Source organism: Macrobrachium rosenbergii, chromosome 56 (genome assembly GCF_040412425.1).
Source record: "Macrobrachium rosenbergii isolate ZJJX-2024 chromosome 56, ASM4041242v1, whole genome shotgun sequence".
In the NCBI taxonomy this organism is placed as follows: domain Eukaryota; kingdom Metazoa; phylum Arthropoda; class Malacostraca; order Decapoda; family Palaemonidae; genus Macrobrachium; species Macrobrachium rosenbergii.
Genome location: NC_089796.1, coordinates 19,929,668 through 19,948,048, shown reverse-complemented (window position 1 = coordinate 19,948,048; position 18,381 = coordinate 19,929,668). Strand labels below are relative to the sequence as shown.

Here is an 18,381-nt window from a genome sequence, read left to right as displayed (position 1 = left end):
CATCTGTCTATCGACTTAAAACCAAGGGGTTTAAAAGATTAAAGGCGCTCCCATTTTTGATAAAGATCTTTCCTTCGAGGCAAAAAGTAATCTGGTTTGGTGTCTCTCCTACAGGCCAAAACCTCCCTGCGGGCAGCAGGTGCAATGAGTCAAAACATCTGTGTTGGGCGCACCCTGCCCCATAGGAGGGGATAAAGGCAAAAGCCCACAGGTCTCTGACACACACGCTGGCTGGAAGATATGGAGTGAACTTGAAAGACGTCCCAACACCTGGCCCCACTGATGCCCTTTGCATCCCAACCACGTGGCCTTTCCAAAGTATACGCTTCTCGTGCCCTCGGCGTTCCAAGTATTCGCTTCAACATTGTATTCCTCGAGCCCACACGCCATTGCTTGAGTTTCGAGGAGTCCCCATCGCCTTGCCCTTTACGGAAAGCCTTGCATCTCACCACGTGGAAGAAACTCGCCCTCGGAAATCGCAAGTCATCCACGGACCGCCTTCTACGCGCCTCGAAAATCTGCTAGAGTGTAAAGTGCCCTGGAAGAGCCCCATTTCAGTCACGCTTTGTCTCGTAATATTTTCTAAAGAGAAAGCCAGAAATCTCCCTTGTCTAATGTCCGTGCGCCTCTTTGCATCGGCAGTATTAATTTTTATTACTCTCCTTTGGCACCCTCAGTGCAGCTTCGAATTCATTATTCTTTTGTCTATTTTCATTACTGGCGTATAATGTGCATATCTCTCATTTCAGAGGGATCCTATCGTGGAAGCTATCGGACCGTGTCTGGAATTCATTCAATCCAACTCTGAGAATCTCCAGGATAGTAATCTACTGAGTTCCTCTTTCCCGCACTGGATGTCATTTATGTAAATACACTACTTTAATTTGCCCAATGTTTTACGTAATATTTCTCAGTAACAAGAGCCCTAAGCTCATATGAAATTCTCCTTTGTTTTCCTTTTTTTACGTTTTCCTGCACCCACAAAAGTCAGAATCACAAGGCTAAATTACCTAAATTGTTGCCACTCTGTCTCACAGAGCATATTTCAAACTAAAACCACGGAAAACGTAAAAATGGCGACCTGGCCATAGATCCTGCTCTTGCAGTTGCAGTTCCTAGTGTTGCTTTATTGCATTTGGTAACTTGCCAGATCAGCTATTAGCAAAGCTAAGCTGGGTACGAGACAATTACTAACCTTTGTGTAAAAACCAGCACACACAGATCCAGAAAATTCCACGTGGCAATGTGTTAATCTTAGCAAAACCTTTTGCAATCGTGACTGTTCCTAGGAATTAGAAAATAGGGACGCATGTAATCACTGAGAGAAAAGAACCGCCGCATTAGATTCGTTAATGCATGCCTTTCAGGATAGGTAGTTAGGAAAATAACCAGTGCTAACCATCCTTTGTTTGAGGAATAGAAAGAAATTCTCTGTGTTAAAATCTGCCATATCTTGCCGAGGAATAGTTCCTGTGTTAAAATCTTTGCCATATTCTTGCTTCGAGTGAATAGTAAGAAAAGAAATTCCTCTGTGATAAATTTTACTTCTGCATTGAATTAGCGAACTGTTATTTAGGGCGAATAAATTCCAAATACGGGGACAATGACGAAGTCAGCTTGCATTGCTGAAAATTCTCTCAGTAGTTAGAATTCGAGTTAGGTGTTAGGAAAGCGAAATTTAAACTCAACTTATAGGAAAATTACTAGGCCGTTGTAATTGTTATCCTCTCAGACGACTGGGAAATTCCCGAATCCCAGACGGTCTATACATATACGGGGTTCATTCACCCAGAATCTAAAATACCTCCGGTGTTGGCCAAACGACCTGCAACCCACCCCCACCATGCCCCATGCCCGTGTAGCATTTTTTTTTTTCCCCATTCATTTCTCAGGTTTTTTCCTCGTTAGTAATTTCTAAGTCCTAAGGGACGAATCAGTAATTCAAGTCCTATGACTTAAAATTCTACGTCGCACGTGGCGAGAATTTCCACAAATTTCCAAGTCCTCAGTGACTCCTAAAATTCCTCGTGCCGCACGTGGCGAGAATTCTCCAAATTCCAGTCCTCAGAGACTCCTAAAATTCTCGTCGCACGTGGCGAGAATTCCTCCAAATTCCAGTCCTCAGAGACTCCTTAAAATCTAAAATTCAGTCCTTAGAGACGCAAAATTTACGTAGAAATTTCTCCAAATTCCAGTCCTCAGGAGACTCCTAAAAAATTCTACGTCGCACGTGGCGAGAAATTTCTCCAAATTCCAGTCCTCAGAGACTCCTAAAATTCTAGTCGTACGTATGAGAATTTCTCCAAATTCCAGTCCTCAGAGACTCTAAAATTCCGTCGCACGTGGCTGAATTCTCCAAACCCAGTCCTCAGAGACTCATACAAAAAGCCGCCACGTCCGAGCGTGGGCAGAATTTCTCATTTCCTTCGGAACCCAAAATTGAAATCCTTTGAGACATTAGAGAACAACATCTAAGTTTCAAGACTGATCATTTCTAGTTAAGAACAAGTCCTAATCTCACGCAATCACCAAGTCCGATCGTGACAAAATCCAACTCCGCAGTTCCGAGACCCCATTAGACTGTTCGCCAAGAACAACCACGTCTTTCAAGACACATCCACCTTTAACAAAGAGTCTTTTCAGACATATCCCTATAACCATTATTCCAAGATGGCTAATACCAGAGCCCAACAAAACGAGGATTTCAAATTTGCTGTGTCCGCTGGGAAGGACATGGACTATCGGGCAAGATCTGAGAGCATGGTTCAAGAGCGAGTGGACGATGCCAAGGCTGAGAGAGCAAGAGAACGAACGAGAAGAGAGAACGAGAGAGAGAAGGCGAATTGCCCAAGAACAACGAAGGAAAAAGAACGTGGAGAGAGAGAGAATGGGAAGAACAACGGGAGGAAAAAGAACGTGCAGAGAGAGAGAGAACGAATTGCCCAAGAACAACGAGAGGAGAGAGAACGACCGCCAACGAACAACGGGAGGGAAAAGAACGAGACAGGAGATCGAAGGGAGGAGAGAGAGAACGCGCCACGAGCTCCAGGTGCTAGAACGACAGCACACGCCACCTCCCCGCCCCTGCCGCCGGGAATGAGTGCCCCCTCAGCCAAGCTCACTGTTCATGCCAAAATGGACGGAGTCCGAGCCTGAAGTATGGCTTGAAAGGGCCGAACGAGTCCTGAGTGCTGCGATCTCTCCCTGCGGAAATCTCCTTTGTTCTCACTAAATTCCTGGCGAAAGGCCTCGTTGCCTACTACGCGCTTCCCCTGGAGACGATCGGGAAACTGGGCCTTTACGCCAAGCAGTTACGAAAGGCACGAGATTGGCCTCCCCGAGCGGGGAGGAGACGTTGGAGAGAGCAGCCCAGAGAAGCAGGCCAGACTTGGTCCGATTGCGACTCATTCGGAGCGGGCGTTGACAAATGGCTCGACCCAAGGAGCTTACTAACACCGCTGGAGGTACTGAGCGGTTTAAATTGAGCATTTCCCGCGCCACGCCTCCCCTGCCTCGCCACTCATATAGTGGAAAGCCCCAGCAACACTCACCGAGTGTTGCTGAATAGCAGACATGTGGGAAAACTCCACCACCTCAAGAAGGCGATCCATGGGCGAAGATAAATCCCCCGCCCCTCCTCGGAGGTTCAAATTCACAAAATGGAACTGGCAAGCCCAACTTGCTATTATTGCAAGAAACGGGCATTCTCCGAACAGTGCCGAACAAGAAACCGCCTTCTCTCCCGAAAACCGACAACAATCTCCGCCTGCGCCCCAGGCAGCGCGAAAGACTTTAGCCAGACCTTTGCACGCGTAAGGTTTTATGGCCATTTCCAAAGACATGGGCAAAATGCCCACGCACAATAAATCAACTTCTCCCACCACGCGCCCTTGGTCACAGATCCCAAGTCATTAGGGCCTCCCCCCGAAGGGCCTGTATCGTGGCCCTCCACGAGGTGGTGAGATCGCTACAACAGTCACGGCTTTCGGACTCGGGCGCAGAAATCTCCCCTCATCCGAAGGGACAGGAGTTCCCTTTACGGAGCTTACCGCCAGACGAAAAACTGTCACGATCGAGGAATAAATCAATTTAAAATGATACTCCCCACGGTCCAATTGAGAGTCACAAGACCTCAAATCCAAAATTTGCAATCTTGCAGTAGTGCATCTCCCCGAGGCTGCGATCTCCTTGGAACAGGACTTTTCAGTCCCCACCGAAATCACGTCCCATCCCCTGGAATCATTCCCATGGCGAATTCTCCCGCTTTTTCCTCCAGCCAAGACTGGCCCTGGGTACCAGGAGGACGTGCCCCTACCTGCCACCTGGACGATGTACAGTGGGTCTCTCGATCGGTTCTCGATCCAATTCTGTGCCCGGCCCTGCCTCAGTGCCAGTGCCAGGGGTCCCAATCAGATCTCCCTTCAGGAGATGCCACCTTCCTGCGGTGCCACTGCATGCCCCGAGCAGGGCTGCTCGTCCGTCCTGACCGACGAGCCCAAGAAACCTCTGATAGCGCCTGACTCGCCCCAGTGCCAACGCCAGAGCGCCTCGCCGATCTCCATTCACGGGATCCAACTCAGGACCCCTCTTTCCCGGCCTGGCACCGCTTGGCAGCTCCGGTCAGAGAGACGGTTCCTCCGACCACCGCGGAGCTCACCTGCAGGTGCGGCCCTGCGAACCGTGCCTGAGCTGGTCAACAACACCTCGAGCCGCTTCACGCCGCCCCCGATCGCCTCCTCTGCCTCAGCCCGTGACGGCACTGGTGTGTCAGGATTCTGCCATCTCTCACGGCCGATGAACTCCAAGAGCTGCGGCGGATTATGGTGAGAACCAGCACGAACGCTCCTCGTCAGCTGTCGCAGCAGCAGGCCCAGGCACTCCGTACGCTTCCTCCGGTCCAGGGGCCCTCCGCTCCTGCCGAGGACGGCCGTCCCATTGAGAAAGGGCTCGGCGAAATTACCACACGGGCGTGGGACATTCCAGGTAATTTATAAAGAGCTCTAGAGCTCCCCATGGCACCTGTGCCACATTTCATTTTTCGGAAGGTCTTGGCACCCCTAATTCAGAGGATGTCAGACCCTCCTCTATCTTCTTCCGTTCCTCAGGAACTTATATCTCTTACCATCCTCTACTAATCTTCCCAAATTATCCCCACAAGAGGTACTAAACCCGGGATACCATTCCCTACACAATGTACAAGTCATTAAGAATAACAGAGTGAGAAGTGGCACGCCCTTGCGCCTATACCTTGGCACTGGGCGTAACGTGTCAGCCCCTCCTGAAGGGAGCCGCGCCTCAGGTGCACTTTCCGCCCTGGGACTGAAGTGACAGTCCGCCGTAATTTATAGGCAAGAGACGATAAATTCCCACCTAACAAATAAAACCTCACTCTTTTTCCCCTAGCTCTTCTGCAATATCATTTACTTTCTTTTAGTCATTTAGTTATCTTTATTTTAATGAATCGCGAGTCATAAACTCTTGCCCTTGTGATTTAAAATGCCCTTTCGTAGCTCTGAGAGACGCGGTCCCGCCTTTCATATCTGATCAGATTTTCATTCTCGTAACGCCTTGCTAATTTTCCTTTGTTATTATCCCTTTTCCCCCATTCCTTCCAAGATTGCCGTTTGTCCACCCCACATCTTTGTCTGCTCGCCTGTCATAACATAACATTGAGCAGGCAGTGGACGAGCCGAATTAGCGTGAGATTTAAGGTTAAGCGACTAAAACTCTGCGAATACTCCTCGCCCCGCGACACGGCTGTCAAATTCGGTGTGTGGTCATCCCTGGCGTTGAGCGATAGCTGGGCAAAGTACGTTAAAATGAAGATAAACATCAATGCGATATATGTATAGTCATTACAGTATCGGCGTAAAAGGGGGGTGTCATTTATAAATAAATTGTTTTTCATTTACACAGCCTCTTCAAGGAGATTGTACTAACTGCATGCATTTTATCTAAAATTAATAACTGTATTTTAATTCTGAACAATAACCATTTCTTTTTCATTTGTTGGGCTATAGCCTCATACGTTGGTCCTATAATCTTAATTAATTCACAATTGTTCGAGTCACTTTATAAAGTTGCAGTGGGTAAAACAAATCTAAAGTAATTATTCTTTTGCAAGTGTTTAAAATCACTTTGCGTTCTGTTAACTAGCAATTGTCCCAAATGTGTTATTAAAAGTAATGTCTCAGCTTCAAAAACCTTAGGAGTAAAGTTCATTGCAAGGCAGAAACGTAGAGTAACTAAAGCATTTGCCGCTCATTCTTGAATATCCATGGTACACCCGAAGGAGGGTATGTACATCATCTTGTATGGGGAGGCATTATGATTAGCAAGAATTCATAGCAAACTGTCTCCTCTCCTTTGTTGTTGTTGGTTGTGTTTCATTTACTTGCCGATCGATAGACCATCTGTCTATCGACTTAAAAACAAGGGGTTAAAAAGATTAAAGGCGCTCCCATTTTTGATAAAGATCTTCCTTCGAGGCAAAAGTAATCCCAGCTTGGGTGTCTCTCCTTACAGGCTAAAACCTCCTCTGTGGGCAGCAGGCAATGAGTCAAAATCTGTGTTGGGCGACTTGCCCCCATAGGAGGATAAAGGCAAAAGCCCACAGGTTCCACACACACGCTGGCTGGAAGATATGGAGTGAAGAAGACGTCCTCAACACCTGGCCCCACACAGTGCCCTTGCAATCCAACCACGTGGCTCCTTTCCAAAGTATACTTCTCTCGTGCCTGACCGACCAAGTATTCCTCCACCGTTGGCCTGCCTCGAGCCCATCGCCATTGCTTGAGTTCGAGAGTCCCCACCGCCTTGCCCTTTACGGGCTTGCCCTGTGATCTCACCACGCGGAAGAAGAAACGTCCTCGGAAATCGCAAACATCCTGGACCGCCTTCTCTCGCCGGAAAATCTGCTAAGGTAAAGTGCCCTGAAGAGCCCCATTTCAGTCACGCTTTGTCTCATAATATTTTCTTAAAGAGAAAGTTTTTAAATCTCCCTTGCTAATGTCTGTGCGCCTCTTGCATCGGCAGTATTAATTCTTTATTACTCCTTTGGTACCCTCAGTGCAGCTTCGAACTTCAGTTATTCTTTTGTCTATTTTCATTACTGGCGTATAATGCATATCTTCATTTTCAGAGGGATCCTATTTCGGAAGCTGACTGTGGTCTGAATTTTAGTCTCATTCAAATCTACTGAGTTCCTCATTTTTTCTAATGTCATTTATGTAAATATCATTTTAAATGTAGTCCACGTGTTTTACATGTAATATTTCCCCAAGTAGAGCCTATGCTCATATGAAATTCTCCTTTGTTTTCCTCTTTTACGTTTTCCAGCACCCACAAAGTCAGAATCACAAGGCTAAATTACCTTAAATTGTTGTTACCTGTCTCACAGAGCATATTTCAAACTAAAACTACGGAAAACGTAAAATATATTATATATATTTTATAGTCATATATATAAAACATATATATATATATATATATATAGTATAGTTATTATATAGTATAATATTCTAGGTAACTATATATATGCCACTTTATACAAATATATTATACCTATTTTTATATAATACACAACGCTGTTTTTATATATATACTGTAATATATTTTTCAAGTTTGAAGCACCCTTATAGATATTAAAGAGATTGAAATGATTAATGGAAAGCACATCACAGTACTAAAGGATATTTGTTTGTTTTATAAAAGTGTAGGGAGAAATAAACTTTCTAAGGTCTGACTTTGTACATCCATGTAAGACTTTAACCCGTTTGATTGGGAAAGCTTGAAGTCAAAGGATGGCAACAACTTAATCATGTTGCATCCAGAATGTATAGACACACACACAATGGACCCCATTTATTTGATAAAGCAAAAACAGTCGGAATTCATTCGTGGACTTTCTGATGTAAAATTTTTACATACAGCATCGTGGAAAATTCGATGATTCGCGGATTTTTTCGTCAAAAAATATTCACTGATTACTGTATTTGCACGTTCTTTTTGTGACAATATTTTTTTATCATGAAAAATGTATTTAGTCACAAAAATAACATGAAAATAGGCAGTTATAAGTGTTTTTAGAGGGGTCTTTGGTGTTCTAGCTATTAAAATACACAGTTATAAGCGTTTGCAGAGGGGTTCCAATATATTGTAAGTTTTTACCTGCCGATTGTTGGTTGGTGGTTGTGGTACCTAAACGGTGAATCTGATTATATATATATATATATATATATATATATATATATATATATATATATATATATATATATATATATATATGATATAAATAAAGACAAAATCACATAAAGTGTGAAATGCTGGAGTGCTAATGCGAGGCCTTTGACTCTTTTGTCCTTTACAGATACTTAGATTTATCTTTATTTATACAGAGAACCCGGTCTCGACTGTACTAGAACTCAAATAATCGGTTTCAACCGGAAATGTTGAGTAAATTTTTGTGTCGGAGTTCAAAAACAAACCGGAATCCGACCCTGATGAATCATATGATGTTTGTAGAAAAAGAGTTTGCAAGTGCCTGCCGCTGGTTGAAAGTTGTTGGTGGTTCTTCCCTTTTGTTTAAAGCATTTAAATACATGCTCCTGGTTGCTGCTTTAGTAAATAAGATTATATCACATGAAATTAATATTACAGTATTTATAACACTGAATACTGTATGTCTTATCATAAAATTGAATGTGGTCATTTCCGAAATTACGTCGGAACTTTACCCAAAAGATATAAATGCCTGGTGGGCTGCCGTACAGAGGTAAACATAGAACAGCAAGTTTAGTCTATCATCCAACTGACAATTTGTTTATATTCTGCCAGCCGCTGAGTTCTGATGTACTTTCGAAATTTTTCAATTTTATGAAGTAAACATATATCTGCAATAATTCGGGTTTATAAATACTGTATTATTAATTTACAGAAATGATATGACTTGTTTTTCATTGTTATCATTATTACAACAGTTTTCATGTGTACTGTTACAGTACATTCTGGTAGTGCCTATATATTACTTAGCCTGCCTAGTAATCCGACCGCATTAGTCATAGGCCAACTTTTTTTGTATACAGTATGCATTTAAATGTAAAAGTTAACCTGATACGGTGAGTTATTCAACTCTGAACCTATTTAATTGTAATTTGTGTAAAGTTTTTGTATAAAAAGGCAAGGTTGGGGTAATGACTGGGTGGTCAGGAATGGATTAATCCATTTTCAGTTATTTCTTATGGAGAAATTAACTCAGAATTGGAAACAAAATCGAATCTGACACTTCTTCTGGAATGAATTAGCGTCGAGAACCAAAGTTCTACTGGCTGTATATCATATATACGTTCCATATTTTATATTCAGTATATATATATATATATATGTGTGTATATGTATATTTTCCAATATATATATATATGCACTGTGGTTATTTGGCTGTATTTGTATATATATACATTGTGGTTTTGTTTTTATTGCATTATATAATATATATATATATAATCATAATGGTATGTGTGTATGCCTATAGAGGAAATGTAGCCTTTATATAAATGAGGAGTGTGTGGAGTATGTATATATATTATATATATTGCTAATGTCGGAGTAAGTGAACAGCCTATAGATTCTATAGTCAATTAGTCTACTACAACTAGTCCAATAGTCTAATGGAGCTATCTATATCTGTCCTATATCCTATATATGTCTCTCTCCCCCCTCTGGTATATATTCCTCCTTTTAGACCATACACCCCTCTTATACTTTTTCTTCATGCTCCATATGTGGTTGAGGAGAAAGACTTGAATTTAGTGTAATCTTCAGTTAAGTATTTCTCTGAGTATATTATTTTTAGAGAGTGCACCCCCTGGAGAAGACGCACCAGAGCCTTTGTCTGTCCATAGTCCACCCTTTGGACTGCTCTGTGACAGTAGGTCTTCTCTGTCAGGTAGCCAAGGCATGTCTCAGGACAGGTGTCTGCGCTTTTCGACACCCCTCTGTCGGCCATCTACTGTCTGGAAGTAGATCTTGATCCCTGGGAGACTTGTTTGGTAGGTGCAAATGCTCTCGTTACCCATCTCACAAGTTTTAATCATCTGGCAAAGGTGACAAACGTATGTGATCTTGTAGAGTTATCTGGGAACCATGGTAATAATATTTGGGTTACTTCAGTAGCTTCTGAGTCACTTGTCCATAATTCAGTTGTACAATCAATTACTTGTATGATGTCTTTTTTGTCTTCCATTTTCTGACTTTAACCCTTCCTCTCCTCTGTTACCTGGTGTTCCTCAACTTTGACAAGTGTGCCTATTTTTACTGGCGGCCTTTCTTTAGCTGCTGCTTGTGTTGTGCAGATGGCTCATGCTGTCATCTCGGCAAGGTTGTTACTTGAAGCTTTTGTCTTTTTTGAGTTTGCTGTTGAATTGCGAAGAAAATGATTCACCTACCTTGATGATGTCATGGGAGAATCTACTACCCCCTCCCATGAAGCCATCTCCCTCCCAGCCAGTCATCTCTTGTCCGGCAAGTCACCTGCTCCTTCTCAGCAGTCTGGCATATCTTCACCTCCTGTCTCATTGTTCTCATTCTTGCCAAGTTCACTGTCTCAGGTGCTTGTAGAATCCCATCATCTAAGCCTGCAGATTTGCCAGTTTCTGCGAACCCTGTAGTTCCTTTTGACTTAGATGGATTTTGTTGAAGATTTGGATGATTCACCATCTGTTTTTAAGCACTTGATGGATGGTGCTGATATGCTGTATATAGACTTTTTATAATACAGGAAGAAACTATATATGAATATATCTTTTTATTTTTATTTTGTCTGCTTATATATCCCAATTTATAGATAAAGTCAAAGTATTGATTCAATTGAATCTTTGTTTGACACAACTTTATATTATCCATATACACAGGTCTCAGAATATGACTGCTTTGGCTTTGGATATATATAATATGTAGAGCCCTCTATATAATGAAACAGGTAAAAGCTGTCCCCTCTGTTGATGATATTTAGTATATATATCTGATATATGTCCCCTAATTCCCTATACTGCCCTTCCAGCTTTCACCAGCAAGTTACTAAGTCATTTTTTTTCTGTTGCACCTGTTGGCGCTTGTAAATATATTCAAGAGAAATGTACTTTTTAGCTTCCAGCTGTCCACATTATTTCTTTCTCAGATGTCTCCGAATGTTCGTAAGCATGGTTCCACAAGACATTGCACCTTTTGGCACCTTCTTTACCTTGCTGTCAAGGGTTTTATTTTAATTGCGACACAGTATTTTTAATGTTCCATTATAGCACATCTGTTAAAATGTAACCATCTACCTTCTTATGATTTTTGACGATTTTGGGATGTTCGACTCATCACGATCACAAGATTTATTTTTGAAGCAAACAATGCTCTTAGGCCCATTTTTGCTTATTTACTTTAATTTAAGTTAGTGTGAACCACGATTCATATCACTTTTTTCATAGATGTCATTCCCTGGAAAGTTTTGCTAGCCCTAACCTATCCTTAAATTATTCAATATATATCCACCACCTGTTCACGCTTGTTCTTTTTATATATAATATAGCTTATATATATCAAAACCAATAACAGACAGACTATGCATAACCCAACCATTATCGACCTAACTTTCAGAGAGTCTCTACCTCTTTCCACTGATGCTTTCAAACACTCCCTATAACTTGTTTGTTTACATTTTTTCTCCCTCCAATGCTATTTTCGTCCTGTGACGTCAATCAGCACTATGACATCACAAAAATAATATACTTTTCATCATAAGGAATGCTATGCTATAAAAACATCTGATAAAATTAAATATGTGCTTTCTTTTATACATTATATGCAATATCATACACTTCATCAATGTAGAAATAAAATAATGACTAACTGTGTAAAACTAACATACAATCACACTTATCTCCTCTCCCTTCCCCGTCCAGCTTTTCTTATCCTAATCCTCTCTCTCTCCATTATCTCCAATTCTTTACTCTCTCTCATAATTCCTAATCTTTCTCTCTCTCTCCAGCTTTCTAATGACATCAGCTATCTGATGCTTTCCTTTATCCATCCTTGGCACCTCACATTATTTCTCCAGATTCTATTGTTTCTCTTATTGCTGCAATATCAATTTTTAATCTCTTACTAGTTACTCCGATTTGATTTTATTGCAGTCATTAGGGTTTTATGTCAGTTTTCACCAGATGATTCTAATTTAATGTTTCCTGATATCTCTTCCCACCAAATGTTTGAAATATATCAATCCTTTATGGCCTCCCCAACACTTGAGCTTCTGCTTCAATGGTGGACTTTGCTACTTTTTTCTGGATTTTCTGGATTTCTCTCCATATTTCTTCTCTCTCCATCTGTCAAATGATATCACATAACCCCCTTATTGAGTATGACCATCTTCAGCATATTCCCCGAATGAAGTCTGTAAGATGACTTTGAAATAAATCTTTTTCTTCTAACTTTCACTATATTATCACTTTCCTATTATGCACTTAGTTTTTCCACTATCTTAATCAGCTTTCTCATATCTTGAGTCGTTGTGGTCTTAAAAGCTTTTATTTAATTCACTAACATCATATGATATTTCCTGGCACAGTATGTATGTATATGGCGCACCAACTGTCCTCACTCACTGATCTTATTCTCTGTTAACTCCTTTTTGTCCTAATATTCTATTACCTGTAAATCTTCTGGCTTGGACTTTTATAGAATTTATATACTGTACTGATTAAGACAAATTCCATTTTCCTTTATGCTCTACTATTACTCCTTTACTTAAAACTTTTACTTTCTTGTTCTCCACTTGTAATTTCCCTTTCAATTTCACAATTGTTTCCTTTTAAAAATCCTTCAGTTCCTCCATAGCAAATCATCTACATGTGTACATAAAATACCATTCAATTTATTGTCTTTCTTCCAAAAGAATATATTAGGTTCTAATCTACTCCTCTCACCTTTTAAGCTCCTCCACCAGTTTTACCACCCATAACACCATGCCTTTGCTGCATCCTTGAGCCCATAAACAGTTTTCTTCAATTTCATAATCCACTCCAACCATCTTCACTAGGTGGTTTTAAATATACTTTGTTGTATTTCATCACCCTGTAGATATGCAGTTTTACATCTAACGTATAACAATTTCCAATCTTTCCGTTTTATTACCATTAAACAAAATTTGTAAAATTTTTAAATGCATTGTATGTAGGAGCATCTTTTCCCATTCAGCCATTTCTTCTTCAAACTTCTAGCTAATCTTAATCTTGGTTTTATATATCCTTTTTCCCCACCTTTTACCTTTTCAGTTACTTATCCATCTTGTAGATATAGCTTTTTGTCCAATGTCATTTACTCTCCTCATATACCTTGTTTTCTCTCCAACTTTGTAGTTCTTTTTCTTTTAGCTTCAATTACATTTCTATTTTCGAATCCTAGCAAACCCTCTTCTTCCATCTTCAATTTTTTCTACATGACTATAATCTCTTAGTCAACCCATCCCTTGTCACCTGACTGTGAGTCTTCTACATTGTACGAATCAGCCCCAAGATTTGGCTTGATCTTTTCTCCTGCAAGGCTCAATATCGTCCACTCTTTTCTACTTGTCCTGTATTTTGTTTATAGCTCTAACTCTATTTCCTTTCTGAATTTGGGTATCTCTTCTATTAACTCCAATTTCTTCTGTTACTCTCACTTTCCTTCATCTTCCACTGTTTCCCCTCTGCCAAATCTTTTCTATAGTCTCTTCTACATCAGCATACCCTTCTCTCCAGCCAATTATCATCTTCCTTCCTGCTCATCTATATTCCCTTCCTTTGGTGCAAGGGATTCATCTTTCACAGTGTGTGTTTTGTCTGCTTTAAGTATCTTCTCCTTTTCTGGTGATAGTCTTTGAACTTAGTAACATGTATTCTCGCCTGCTTCTTAGAGAATCCCCATGTTTCAACCACTACTGTTTTACCTGATACTCCACTACCTGAGCAGGTCCTCTCCCATTTCATTTTCATTTTCTCTCTTATAGAATATACCCTCTCCCACTTCACTGCTTCTTCAAAATTTATGTTCTCTGACATTTTGTTTAGAGCAATTCTTATTTTATTTACAAGACTCATTTTGATAAACACTTCATGGCCTTATGTACTGCATTCAGTGTATCCTCATATATGCTTTCTTCCATAACTTTCTCTCTGCTTGCAGGACTTGAACTTTCTCCCATTAAATTAGGCAAGGAAGGTTTTTCCAAATACTAATTGGATTTAGGGAGAAACCACTTCATTGTTTATTAAGCAGTTCCTGCACTACTACCCATCTTAATGCTATGACCAATCCACTTCCTCATCATCTTTCATCTTTCTTAAGCTTTCTTTGATTATGCCTACTGTCTTTCCACACAATCCATTGCTCCATGGAGATTCTGATGCTGTGGCTAATACTTTAATATTCCACACCTTTCTCTGCCATCCTCCTTACTTTTCATTTTGAAATTCTCCTCGTTGTCTGATAATATTTTAGAAGGTGCCCAAATACGTAAACCACCTGTCAAAAGTGTCTTTATAATAGTTTCTCTAGTTTCTTGTCTTTTATCCAAAAGCCTGACAATACCTTGTTGCCATATCTACCATTACAAGAACTTTCTCTCTTCTATCTCTCACATCCATTGCTACAAATTCATTGAATGTTCTTCCAAGAAAATCCCACCTGGTTTAAGCTGGATTTCTTTATATCTTTTATATACTTCACAATCCTATGATTAAGTCAGTTAGTAACTTTTTATTTCCTCTTTTCCTTCTCTCCCAAACCATCACTCCACTGTGCTTCTTCTGTTAGCTTCCATATTTATCTCCTTCCATTGGCCAAATTGCGATGTAACTTCATCATTGTACTTTAATTTTTAGGCTCAAAAAACCTCAATAATAATTCTTCTTCTATTTTCCTCTCAAAATTGGTATTCTTAAATGGCCTGTCTGTCTTCATGTAATTTTACCATCATTTCCACGTAATTTGAATACAATTTCTTTTTAAATTTATGGTCATCCCCATTTTACTCATGGTTTTCTTACCTATTAACCATGGTACATCACCTAAAAATTTCTGTCTTCAAATAAAACTTTTTGTTTTTCAATATCACCATATTTCCATTATCCTTTCGATATGTATGATGACTCACAAATTAAATACTTTATTAGACTCTTTCTAGTATCATTCATTCTCCCATAATATTCCCTGATTCAAACCCACAACAATGCGTGCTGGTCACAATTCCTATGTAAACTGTTGACTTACATCCTGTGTCTAAAATTGCATCCACCTCTTCCTCAAGATTCTTTTCTATTTTGCTAACTTTTCACTATATAAACTTTTTTCTTAATCTTGTCCAGTTTCTGATTTCTTCTTATTCTGATAAATTCTGAGGGACAATCTCTGGCCCAATGCTATACTGATTTGCATATAGCACAGCATGTTACTTTCCCTTCTCTATTTAAAGGATTTCTTCCACTCTACCTATCTATCTACCTTTTCTCCGATATCTTTTGGTTTTTCCACCCTTTCCCAAAATTCTCAAGCAACCTTCCTTTGATCCCTAACCATTGCTCCTCTCTGTTCCCTAATCCTCAAATATTCTTTTCATTATTTCCTGACACCCTGTTTTATATTCCAACTTTTCTCTTTACAGTAAAAAGATTGGAAATACCATTTGTTTTTGATCTTCTGTGAGATTAAATTGTTCTAGCATGAAAACCTTTTTGCTTCCCCCTTTTGCAAACATGCTTTTCCCTAGTGCCCCAAACACTCTGACTCATAAAATGTTTTCATACCTAATTATAAAATCTCTCTCATCTTCAGTGATTCTCTTTCTATTTTAAAATAGTTTTCATTTTACTGTAATTTTCCATTAACGTGTCTTTAGATACACTTCATCTAAACCTTGTAGGATTATCTTTGAACCTCGCTATCCTTAAGTTCGATCTCTATCTATTCCTTCTGTTACTTCTAAAGGCTTTCCCTTTTAAGCTCATCCTCATTAACTAATCCCTGGATATTTCACTTGTTCAGCCACACACCAAAGCCAATCTTCGACTTGTCCTCTCCATCCTTTATAATCGCCTCTGTGCCCGCTAAATTGGGTAGTCTCTCCTCCATTTCATCTCCCAAAGTTTACCATCAGATCCAAGCACATTTTAACTAACCACGCTACCACTTGAAAAATCACTAAAGCCCTAACCTGTCCAAATTTTTCAATTATGTGATCCACTCACTGTTCACGTTGTTCTTTTACTAACCTATGCAACAGCTTACTGTACATCAAAACCACAAACAGACTTACAAACAACCATTATCGATATAACCTTTCTATAGAGCTCTCTCTACTCTTTTCCACCATGCTATAACACTCCCGCTCCTTGTTTGTTTACATTTTCTCCCTCCCCGCCATTTTATATCTGTGACGTCACTTCCTATGACATCACAACAATATACTCTTTAAACCTATATAATGCCATGCTATAAAAACATCTTATAAAATTAAACATGTGCTTTTTTTTTATACATTCTATATACCTACATATATTTATCAATGTAGAAAATAAAATAATGACTAACTTATAAAACTAACATACAATCAATTCCATCATACAGTATACAATTTATACATCAGTAAGTTTGAATATAGCGGTATATTTTCGTAAGAGTTGTGTGCCTTTCTTTTAATGCTTGGAAAGGCAAAATTGAAAATAAAATTATTAATCTATAGTTACGTAATTTTTGTAATTTTCCAAAGAAAGTCATATGACTTTTCACAGCAGCACCATTTTTCTCGTATAACTACAGCAGAACTTCGGTCTCCATTCTGACCCGTACTAGAACCCCAATAATCATTTTACACCACAAATGTTGAATTAAATTTCATTCAGGAGCTTGAATAACAAACGAATCACCCGATGAATCTTTTATATGATGTTTGTAGAAAAAGTTTCAAGGCTAAACCGTATTACCTGGCGTTGTTGGGTGTATGCGTTTAGAATATGCTTTTCATTTAAAGCATTTCAATACACATAACTGTGCTGAAAAACAAGCCAAACATCATTAAATTAATAATACAGTATTTATAAAACCAAAATACTGTATGTCTGTTATCATAAAATTAAGAAAAATTCCTAAATTATTGAACTTGGCAGCTTGTGATATAACAAAACCACAGCGCCCGCTTGGTGGTGTATTATGTGTACTAATTATATAAACATTCAATACTTGTGTGATTTCATACAGCTCCTTGAATAGTACAAAATCACTGTAAAAAAAAACATCTTTCAGTAATCACTGTAAAACATCTTTCAATAAATATTTGCTGAAAGATGTTTTATAGTGATTTTGTACATATTCCAGTAGACTCTAATAAATTTCCTAAAACATTGAATGTTTATGTAATTAGTACTGATGACACCACCAGGCTAGCCCTGTGGTTTGTTTATATCTGCCGCAACTGCAGTTCTGACGTAATTATGAAATTTTCTTAATTTTATGATAATAGACATACAATAATTCGGTTTTATAAATACTGCATTATTAATTTAATGTGATAATCTGTATTTGTTTCAATGTTATCATTATTAACAACAGTTTTCGTATGTAATGCGTGTTGCATACATTCTGGTAGTACCTATAGCCTTACCCAGCCTAGTCTATGGCGCTCGGTTTTGATACAGTGGCATTTAAAAAAATGTAAAAAGTGCTGCAGACGGTAGTGTTTATTCCCGGCTCTGAACTTATTTAATTGTAATTTGTAGCAAAGTTTTTTTGTATAAAAACAAGGTTGGGGTAATGACTGATTAGTCAGGAATGGATTAATCCATCTTCAGTTATTTATGGGAGAAATTAACTCAAATTCGATGAATTTGAGCACTATTCTAGTGGAATGAATTAGCTAATTCTCGACACTTCCATATCTCTCTCTCTCTCTCTCTCTCTCTCTCTCTCTCTCTCTCTCTTCTCCTCTCTCTCTCTCTCTGCTCTCTACCACTCTCTCTCTCTCTTTCTCTCTCTCAGAAAATCAAAGAAAATTAAAAGTTATCCATTTGAAACATCAAAAACTTGACAAAAATCGTGTATGTAACAGATCTGTTACTGTGTATATCACATTCAGAATTGCTTATATATTTCAGTAATTTTGAAAGTGCTTCAATATTAAAGATGAATTGTATGTTGAAATCCAGTAGAGTATATTACATGATTATGAGGGGAAGAGAGCATCAGCTCTTCTTTTAATAATGAGTAAATATTTTTTCTGAAAGTAGCCTAAAGTAAAAGCATATTTACCTCCATATAATGGGAGAAGAAGTTACTGAACCCTCGCAATACCTTACCTTGAATGTACAA

General features: G+C 39.4%; 2 protein-coding genes across 5 annotated transcripts in view; one reads left to right on the top strand and one right to left on the bottom strand.

Annotated features, from left to right (window-relative positions):
- The window catches only part of LOC136836086 (vacuolar protein sorting-associated protein 26C), a 340,756-nt gene that overhangs the window by 55,121 nt on the left and 267,254 nt on the right, over window positions 1-18,381 (top strand). The gene's annotated exons all lie outside the window — the stretch shown is intronic.
- LOC136836111 (uncharacterized) overlaps window positions 18,077-18,381 on the bottom strand; it is a 169,609-nt gene continuing 169,304 nt past the window's right edge. The window contains exon 20 of the mRNA XM_067100102.1: window positions 18,077-18,381. This exon is cut by the window's right edge and continues 691 nt beyond it. The gene's annotated coding sequence lies outside the window, so the exon portion shown is untranslated.